The sequence below is a fragment of the Elephas maximus genome, chromosome 11, assembly GCF_024166365.1.
Source record: "Elephas maximus indicus isolate mEleMax1 chromosome 11, mEleMax1 primary haplotype, whole genome shotgun sequence".
In the NCBI taxonomy this organism is placed as follows: domain Eukaryota; kingdom Metazoa; phylum Chordata; class Mammalia; order Proboscidea; family Elephantidae; genus Elephas; species Elephas maximus.
This window is the reverse complement of record NC_064829.1, coordinates 80,336,815-80,346,794: the sequence shown is the minus strand read 5'-3', so window position 1 is coordinate 80,346,794 and position 9,980 is coordinate 80,336,815.

Here is a 9,980-nt window from a genome sequence, read left to right as displayed (position 1 = left end):
GCCTAGACGTAATGATCAGTGATATCGCTACATGCTCCACATTGTGTGAACATTCTACTTATTTCTATTATAGTCGTTTGCCCCTTCCATTGACTTAAACTCCCTGCCCTCCAATTTTTGCCTTGTAGTGAAAGAAAACTTAATCAAATGATTTGCATAGCATGAATGTGGCTTTTTTTTTTTTTTTAATGTACTGAGGGGTATATAGTCAAGCTTTTATCATATAGAGGAGAGAGTCTACTAGCTGGAAGTAATCTGAGAACCATCTAGTCCAAACTACTGGCTTTATCAAAGGAATCCGAGGGTCAGAGAGCATAAACCACTTCCTCAAAGTCTTTCAACAGAGCAGAGAATACAGTCTCATTCTCCTGACTGCTGGCCTGGTGCTCTTTGCCGAACATCTTGCTGTCTATGAGGGCACTTCTGTTAGGAGCAACAACACAGATCCCAATGCAAATGCAAAGATTTCAGTTCCAAGACTATATATTATTCAACATTCACAAAACCAAAAAGGAGAAAATACTATCTATTTAAAAAGAAAAAGTGCTGTCTCTTTAGTGATAAAGTTATAGAATTTAGTGATTTCTTGAAACACACTGGAGGAGGGGGGAACTTGGAGGTCCAGAGGAGATGCTGTAGCCACCTGGCACACTGATGATCAAATCGGTTCACACACAGCCTTAGGTGCTGCTATCGTCAGAGTAGGTAAAACTCATCCTGTTGGCTGGTGGAGATTTTGGAGTTCTTTCTTGAAACCAGATAGGCTCTAATTAATGTGGTAGCTATACACAAGCCTACTTCTTTTTATTCCTAACTGGCAGTCTGAGATCCATTTGAGATTTCCCTAATGAGTCCATCCCAGGAAAGTTAACGTTGACATTAACTCTGTGGGTGAGCCTTTACAGGGTTGTTAAAACTTAGGAGATAATGACAAACCCTCAAACCTTTGCACCTCAAATATAAAGAAGTGTTTGCTCAGTGAGGAGTGATATCCCAAGTACCAACTGGAGTTCCCCAGCCCCTTCAATGTGGTGCTACAGTTTTGCCCTTTGTCTTTAAAAAGCAGAATGCCAATATTGTTGATAGTATCAATGTGCCCAGTTAAAAGTGCTCTCCTCCCCTGGTAGGCATGACCGCATGAACCAGTTCTAGTCAATGGTATGCAAATACAAGTTGGTTGAGTGGGGGTTTTAGGAATGTCTTAGGCTGAGTTCTCTAGGGAAGCAAAACCAGTGAAGTATATATATTTAAAAATGTATGTAGGTATATAGAAAGAGAGACTTATGTCAAGGAAATGGCTCATGTAGTCGTAGAGTCTGGTAAATCCCAAGTCCGTGGATCAGGCATCAGGCTGGAGGCTTTTCCTGACTCATGTAGATGCAGGGGCTGATGAACCCAAGTTTGGCAGGTCAGAGGACAGGCTATCGGCTCATGGAATGTGGAGGCTGATGAATTCAAGATTGGCAGGTAAGATGGCAGACTACTTGGCCCAAATCTCAAGGACCAGGGGTCAGATGATGAGGAGCCAGATGCAGGATCCAGAGCCAGCCAAAGCCAGTGAGCTTTGCCAGAATTCCGTATATGTTGGATGCAGTCCACACCCCAGAATAAGCTCCCCATACAACTGATTGGCTGCTCATAGCAGATCTCATCATGGGAGTGATTACATTATGGAAGAGCAATCAGTCCAATGTCTACCAAATCATATCATTACATAACTGCCTAACCACTGAGACTCATGGATCACCCAGGTTAACACACAACCCTAACCATCATGATGTGCTTTTTAAATTTGTTTATTTTTTTGACCAAAAAAAAAAAAAAATAGGACTCACTGGTCCGTACTTTTGCCTTCTCTTCTTCCTTTTTGGACTATAGATGCAGTTCCTGAAGCTGGAGCACTCATTTTGATTTTAAGTCCTCATGATAAGGATGGCAGAGCAGAAACATTGCAGAGTTTCGACAGGGTGGTCCCTGTAGCCAGTGTGCTGTGTGGGCTGTCCCTTGGGACAAGAGCCCACATGCCCACTCAGCTAAATAGCTTCCATTGATGCCCTGAAGCCCGTGCACAACTCAAGCCCTCCCTGGAATATTGCTGCCAGTTTTCAGAAAGCATTGTATTTTCTTGGTCAACTTTGCACATGATGTTGAGTTTGCTCTGTGTTAAGAAGTTATAGGTGATAAAAACTCAGCCCCTTCTTCCCCTTACACCACCCCTAATCTATTCATGCAAACAAACACCTGTGGGCTAAGCAGACTTTCCTTAGCCACTAAGGATCACAGGAAGTGTTCTGAGCTGGTGAAATAGGCATTCAAAATCACATAGTCCAAAAACCAACCAAACCCGTTGCCGTTGAGTTGATTCTGACTCATAGTGACCCTATAGGACAGAGTAGAACTGCCCTATAGAGTTTCCAAGGAGTGCCTGGTGGATTTGAACTGCTGACATTTTGGTTAGCAGCCTTAGTTCTTAACCACTGTGCCACCAGGGTTTCCAAATCACATATCAGAGATTTTTATTTCACATAAGTCTTCTTGGACCTCCAAATTGGAGATTTTTGTGACAGTTTTCCACCTAATGATTAGGGTCCTTTCCTCCCCTGGGTCTTCGCACCATCCTTTCAATTCTCACTTTAATCTTCTTAGATAACCTGTCCTTAAGAGCTTAAATCTTTCTCCTGTCTCAAGAGGAACAATTTCACCCATCTTTGTGAAGCCATGATGCTGGCAGAAAGCCAGGCTTTTTACCCCAGCTATTTATTCTGACACTTTGTTTATTTATTTTGTAAATAATTTTTATTGTGCTTTAAGTGAAAGTTTACAAGTCAAGTCAGTCTGTTACATATAAGCTTATATACACCTTACTCCATACTCCCACTTACTCTCCCCCTAATCAGTCAACCCGCTCCCTCCTTCCAGTCTCTCCTTTCGTGATGGTTTTGCCAGTTTCTAACCCTCTGTATCCTCCCATCTCCCCTCCAGACAGGAGATGAGCACACAGTCTCAAGTGTCCACCTGATACAAGTAGCTCACTCTTCATCAGCATCTCTCTCCAACCCATTGTCCAGTCCCTTCCATGTCTGATGAGTTGTCTTCGGGAATGGTTCCTGTCCTGGGCCAACAGAAGGTTTGCGGACCATGACCACCAGTCTCAGACCATTAAGTGTGGTCTTTTTATGAGAATTTGGGGTCTGCATCCCACTGTTCTCCTGCTCCCTCGGGGGTTCTCTGTTGTGCTCCCTGTCAGGGCAGTCATCGGTTGTGGCCAGGCACCATCTAGTTCTTCTGGTCTCAGGATGATGAAAATCTCTGGTTCATGTGGCCCTTTCTATCTCTTGGGCTCATAGTTATCATGTGACCTTGGTGTTCTTCATTCTCCTTTGATCCAGGTGGGTTGAGACCAATTGATGCATCATAGATGGCCGCTTGTTAGCATTTAAGACCCCAGACGCCACACTTCAAAGTGGGATGCAGAATGTTTTCATAATAGAATTATTTTGCCAATTGACTTAGAAGTCCCCCTAAGCCATAGTCCCCAAACCCCTGCTCTTGCTCCGCTGACCTTTGAAGCATTCAGTTTATCCCAGAAACTTCTTTGCTTTTGGTCCGTCCAGTTGAGCTGACCTTCCGTGTATTGAGTATTGTCCTTCACTTCACTTAAACTAGTTCTTATCTACTAACTAATCAGTAAATAACCCTCTCCCACCCTCCCTCCCTCCCCCCCTCGTAACCACAAAAGTATGTGTTCTTCTCAGTTTATACTATTTCTCAAGATCTTAGAATAGTGGTCTAATACAAGATTTGTCCTTTTGCATCTGACTAATTTCACTCAGCATAATGCCTTCCAGGTTCCTCCATGTTATGAAATGTTTCATAGATTCATCACTGTTCTTTATCGATGTGTAGTATTCCATTGTGTTAATAGACCATAATGTATTTAACCATTCATCCGCTGATGGACACCTTGGTTGCTTCCAGCTTTTTGCTATTGTAAACTGTGCTGCAATAAACATGGGTGTGCATATATCTGTTAGTGTAAAGGCTCTTATTTCTCTAGGGTATATTCCGAGGAGTGGGATTTCTGGGTTGTATGGTAGTTCTATTTCTAACTGTTTAAGGAAACGCCAGATAGATTTCCAAAGTGGTTGTACCATTTCACATTCCCAACAGCAGTGTATAAGAGTTCCAATCTCTCCTCAGCCTCTCCAACATTTATTATTTTGTGTTTTTTGGATTAATGCCAGCGTTGTTGGAGTGAGATGGAATCTCATCGTAGTTTTAATTTGCATTTCTCTAATGGCTAATGACTGAGAGCATTTTCTCATGTATCTGTTAGCTGCCTGAATATTTTCTTTAGTGAACTGCGTGTTCATATCCTTTGCCCACTTCTTGATTGGGTTGTTTGTCTTTTTGTGGTTGAGTTTTAACAGAATCATATAGATTTTAGAGATCAGGCACTGGTCAGAGATGTCATAGATGAAAATTTTTTCCCAATCTGTAGGTGGTCTTTTTACTCTTTTGGTGAAGTCTTTAGATGAGCATAGGTGTTTGATTTTTAGGAGCTCCCAGTTATCTGGTTTCTCTTCGTCATTTTTGGTAATGTTTTGTATTCTGTTTATGCCTTTTGTTAGGGCTCCTAACGTTTTCCCTATTTTTTCTTCCAAGATCTTTATCGTTTTAGTCTTTATGTTTAGGTCTTTGATCCACGTGGAGTTAGTTTTTGTGCATGGTGTGAGGTATCGGTCCTGTTTCATTTTTTTGCAAATGGATATCCAGTTATGCCAGCACCATTTGTTTAAAAGACTCTTTTCCCCAATTAACTGACACTGGGCCTTTGCCAAATATCAGCTGCTCATATGTGGATGGATTTATATCTGGGTTCTCAATTCTGTTCCATTGGTCTATGTGCCTGTTGTTGTACCAGTACCAGGCTGTTTTGACTACTGTGGCTGTATAATATGTTCTAAAATCAGGTAGAGTGAGGCCTCCCACTTTCTTCTTCTTTTTCAGTAATGCTTTGCTTATCCGGGGCTTCTTTCCCTTCCATATGAAGTTGGTGATTTGTTTCTCCATCACATTAAAAAATGACATTGGAATTTGGATCGGAAGTGCATTGTATGTATAGACGGCTTTTCGTAGAATGGACATTTTTACTATGTTAAGTCTTCCTGTCCATGAGCAACGTATGTTTTTCCATTTAAGTAGGTCCTTTTTAGTTTCTTGCACTAGTACTTTGTAGTTTTCTTTGTATAGGCCTTTTACGGCTTTGTTAAGATTTATTCCTAAGTATTTTATCTTCTTCGGGGCTATTGTGAATGGTATTGATTTGGTGATTTCCTCTTCGATGTTCTTTTTGTTGATGTAGAGGAATCCAAGTGATTTTTGTATGTTTATCTTATAACCTGAGACTCTGCCAAACTCTTCTATTAGTTTCAGTAGTTTTCTGGAGGATTCCTTAGGGTTTTCTGTGTATAAGATCATGTCATCTGCAAATAGAGATAATTTTACTTCCTCTTTGCCATTCCTGATGCCCTTTATTTCTTTGTCTAGCCTAATTGCTCTGGGTAGGACCTCTAGCACAATGTTGAATAAGAGCGGTGATAAAGGGCATCCTTGTCTGGTTCCCGTTCTCAAGGGAAATGCTTTCAGGCTCTCTCCATTTAGAGTGATCTGGGCTGTTGGCTTTGTATCACAACCACATCCTTTATTACGTTGAGGAATTTTCCTTCTATTCTTATTTTGCTGAGAGTTTTTATCATGAACGGGTGTTGGACTTTGTCAAATGCCTTTTCTGCATCAATTGATGAGATCATGTGGTTTTTGTCTTATTTATATGGTGGATTATATTAATGGTTTTTCTAATATTAAAGCAACCTTGGTCATGATGGATTATTTTTATTTCAGTTGGGTCTGTTGTGATATGGCCCATCTCGTTTCTCATTCGGGTTATTTGTTTCCTTTCCTGTATTTCTTTAGTCAGTCTGGCCAATGGTTTATCAATTTTGTTACGTTTTTCAAAGAACCAGCTTTTGGCTTTGTTAATTCTTTCGATTGTTTTTCTGTTCACTAATTCATTTAGTTCAGCTCTAATTTTTATTATTTGTTTTCTTCTGGTGCCTGATGGATTCTTTTGTTGCTCGCTTTCTATTTGTTCAAGTTGTTGGGACAGTTCTCTGATTTTGGCTCTTTCTTCTTTATGTATGTGTGCATCTATGGATATAAATTGACCTCTGAGCACTGCTTTTGCTGTGTCCCAGAGGTTTTGATAGGAAGTGTTTTCATTCTTGTTGCATTCTATGAATTTCTTTATTCCCTCCTTACTGTCTTTTATAACCCAGTCTTTTTTTGAGCAGGGTATTGTTCAGTTTCCAAGTATTTGATTCCTTTTCCCTGATTTTCCTGTTATTGATTTCCACTTTTATGGCCTTATGGCCTAAGAAGATGCTTTGTAATATTTCGATGGTTTGGATTCTGCAAAGGTTTGTTTTATGACCTAATATGTGGTCTATTCTAGAGACTGTTCATGTGCGCTAGAACATTTGCAGCTGTTGGGTGGAGTGTCCTGTATAAGTCTATGAGGTCAAGTTGGTTGATTGCAGCAATTAGGTCTTCCATGTCTATTGAGCTTCTTACTGGATGTCCTGTCCTTCTCCGAAAGTGGTGTGTTGTATTCTCCTACTATAATCATGGAGGTGTCTATCTCACTTTTCAGTTCTGTTAAAGTTTGTTTTATGTATCTTGCAGTCCCGTCATTGGGTTCATAAATGTTTAATATGGTTATATCTTCCTGGTCAATTGTCCCTTTAATCATTATGTAGTGTCCTTCTTTATCCTTTGTGGTGGATTTAACTTTAAAGTCGATTTTGTCAGAAATTAATATTGCTACTCCTTTTTTGCTTATTGTTTGCTTGATATATTTTTTTCCATCCTTTGAGTTTTAGTTTGTTTGTGTCTCTAAGTCTAAGGTGTGTGTCTTGAAGGCAGCATATAGATGGATCGTGTTTCTTTATCCAGCCTGAGACTGTCTCTTTATTGGTGCATTTAGTCCATTTACATTCAGTGTAATTATAGATACGTATGTGTTTAGTGCTGTCATTTTGATGCCTTTTAATGTGTGTTGTTGACAATTTCATTTTTCCACTTACTTTTTTGTGCTGAGATGTTTTTCTTTGTAAATTGTGTCTTCCTCATTTTCATAGTGGTTGAATTTATGTTTGCTGAGTCATTACGTTTGTCTTGGTTTTTATTTTGATTTATGGAATTGTTAGACCTCTTTGTGGTTACCTTATTATTTACCCCTATTTTTCTAAGTAAAAACCTAACTTTTATTATCCTATATCGCCTTGTTTTCCTCTCCGTATGGCAGTTCTATGCCTCCTGTATTTAGTCCCTCTTTTTTATTATTGTGATCTTTTGCATATTGACTTCAATGATTCCCTGTTTTGAGCATTTTTTTCTTTTTACAGTTAATCTTTATTTTTGTGATTCCCTATTTGAGTTGATATCAGGATGTTCTGTGACCTTGTGTTGTGCTGGTATCTGATATTATTGATTTTCTGACCAATTTCCTTTAGTATTTCCTGTAGCTTTGGTTTGGTTTTTGCAAATTCTCTAAGCTAGTGTTTATGTGTAAATTTTTTAATTTCACCTTTGTATTGACAGAGAGTTTTGCTGGATATATGATCCTTGGCTGACAGTTTTTCTCCTTCAGTGCTCTATATATGTCATCTCATTGCCTTCTTGACTGCATGGCTTCTGCTGAGTAGTCTGAACTTATTCTTATTGATTCTCCTTTGTAGGAGACCTGTCTTTTATCACTGGCTGCTTTTAAAATTTTCTCTTTATCTTTGGTTTTGGCAAGTTTGATGATAATATGTCTTGGTGATTTTCTTTTTGGATCAATCTTATATGGGGTTCGATGAGCATCTTGGATAGTTATCCTTTCGTCTTTCATGATGTCAGGGAAGTTTTCTGCCAACAGATCTTCAACTATTCTCTCTGTGTTTTCTGTTATCCCTCCTTGTTCTAGAACTCCAATCACATGCAAGTTATTCTTCTTGATAGAGTCCCACATGATTCTTAGGGTTTCTTCATTTTTTTTAATTCTTTTATCTGATTTTTTTTTTCAGCTATATTGGTGTCAGTTCCCTTATCCTCCAGGTCCCCCACTCTGCATTCCAATTGCTCGATTCTGCTCCTCTGACTTCCTATTGAGTTGTCTAATTCTGTGATTTTACTGTTAATCTTTTGGATTTCTGAATGCTGTCTCTCTATGGATTCTTACAGCCTATTAATTTTTCCACTATGTTCTTCAATAATCTTTTTGATTTCTTCAACTGCTTTATCAGTGTGTTCCTTGGCTTTTTCTGTAGATTGCCTTATTTCATTTACAAGGTCATGCCTGATGTCTTGAAGCATTCTGTAAATTAGTATTTTTATATTCTGCATCTGGCAATTCCAGGATTGTATCTTCATTTGGGAAAGATTTTGATTCTTTAATTTGGGGAGTTGTAGAAGCAATCATGGTCTGCTGGCTTATGTGGTTTGATATAGACTGCTGTCTCCGAGCCATCGATAAGATATTGTAATGATTTATTTTACATTTGCTCACTGAGTCTTATCTTGTTTTGTTTTCTTTGAATGTATGTAGACGGGCTACTAGATTGTGCTGTCTTGATTGTTGTAGCCCTTGAATGACTTATGTCCTATTACCAGCTGGTTTGGGCTGTTACCAGATATATAAGCCTAAGAGTCCATTCACTATTCTTGAGTAGAATCTGATTTGGGGTCACCAAGTGTGTGGTGCAGACTGTAACTTATCCACCTAGAGGAGTAGTGGTGATAGTTGTGTGCACCAGATTCTAGTAGCAGCAGGGGGTCACGCTCTGGGGGGGGGCAGGATGCTGACAGGGTTCCCCCAAGTGCCAGTGAGGTAGGTGTGTCTCTATTCCTAAAGCACTTTGATGGATGGGCTCTGCAGCTGTACCTTAGGCACCCAGTGCATGTACCTCTACAGATTGGTAGGTGTCACCATCTTCAGACCCCTAAGGTAGGAGTCTATGTGGTCTGGGGAGATCTTCAGCCCTCAGTTCCCCCTTGTGGGTCAGTGAGGGCTCTGTTGAATACGCAGAGATATCAGACCTGAGAAACTTGTCTTTCCAGTAATCCGCTAAAACAATTACAGTCAGATTCCTATCAGAATTGCCTTTGCATTATAATAGTCACCTTGTTCTCTGTAGGGATGAAAGCCCAAGACTGTGGATCTCATATGCTTGGCTGGAGCTGGTTCTGAATTTTTAGTCCAATTTCGGGAAGTCAGGGAAGGATTTTTGGTCCCTGGGTTTTTTGTAGCTGCTTCTCTCAGGCCAGGAGAATGGGTTAGGAAAAGACCAAAAAAAAAAAAAAAAACCCAAAAAACAAGGGCACTTCACTCTCTGGCTCAGGAAATTCCAATGTTAATGAAGGCACCTGGGAAGGGGAGGGGAGGGATCAGATAGATAGGAGAGAGTAGCACCCTGGAATATAGACAAAGTTACTTATCTTTCTTGGTGATGACTGTTTTATCTGAGTTTTCCGAGGGGTGTGTAGCCTGTGTGCGTTGGCTGGGTCGAGATTGCCCCTGAGGATCAGGCCCAGGTCCTGTGCTTGTGCTGTCTCAGAAGCCATGGTCAGTTCCTCCGCTCCCAGTCCAAAGCCCAGCGCCAAGGTTCCCCGGCTGGGACGCCGCACTCCAGGCTCCAAAACCAGTAGCTGCCTCCTGGTGACTTCTCCTTCTGTCAGCCGTGTCACTATGCTACTTGTGTGCCCTGGCTGGGCTTCCCCCGAGGTCACTTCTGGGGGCTAAGGCTGCATCCCATGTTTGCGCCATCTCAGGATGCTATGCTCAGCTCCCCTGCACCCAGTCCAAAGGCCGGCGCCAAGGCTTTCTGACTGGGACCCTGGCTCCAGGCTCCGAAAACAGTCCTTGTTTCCCCATGGTT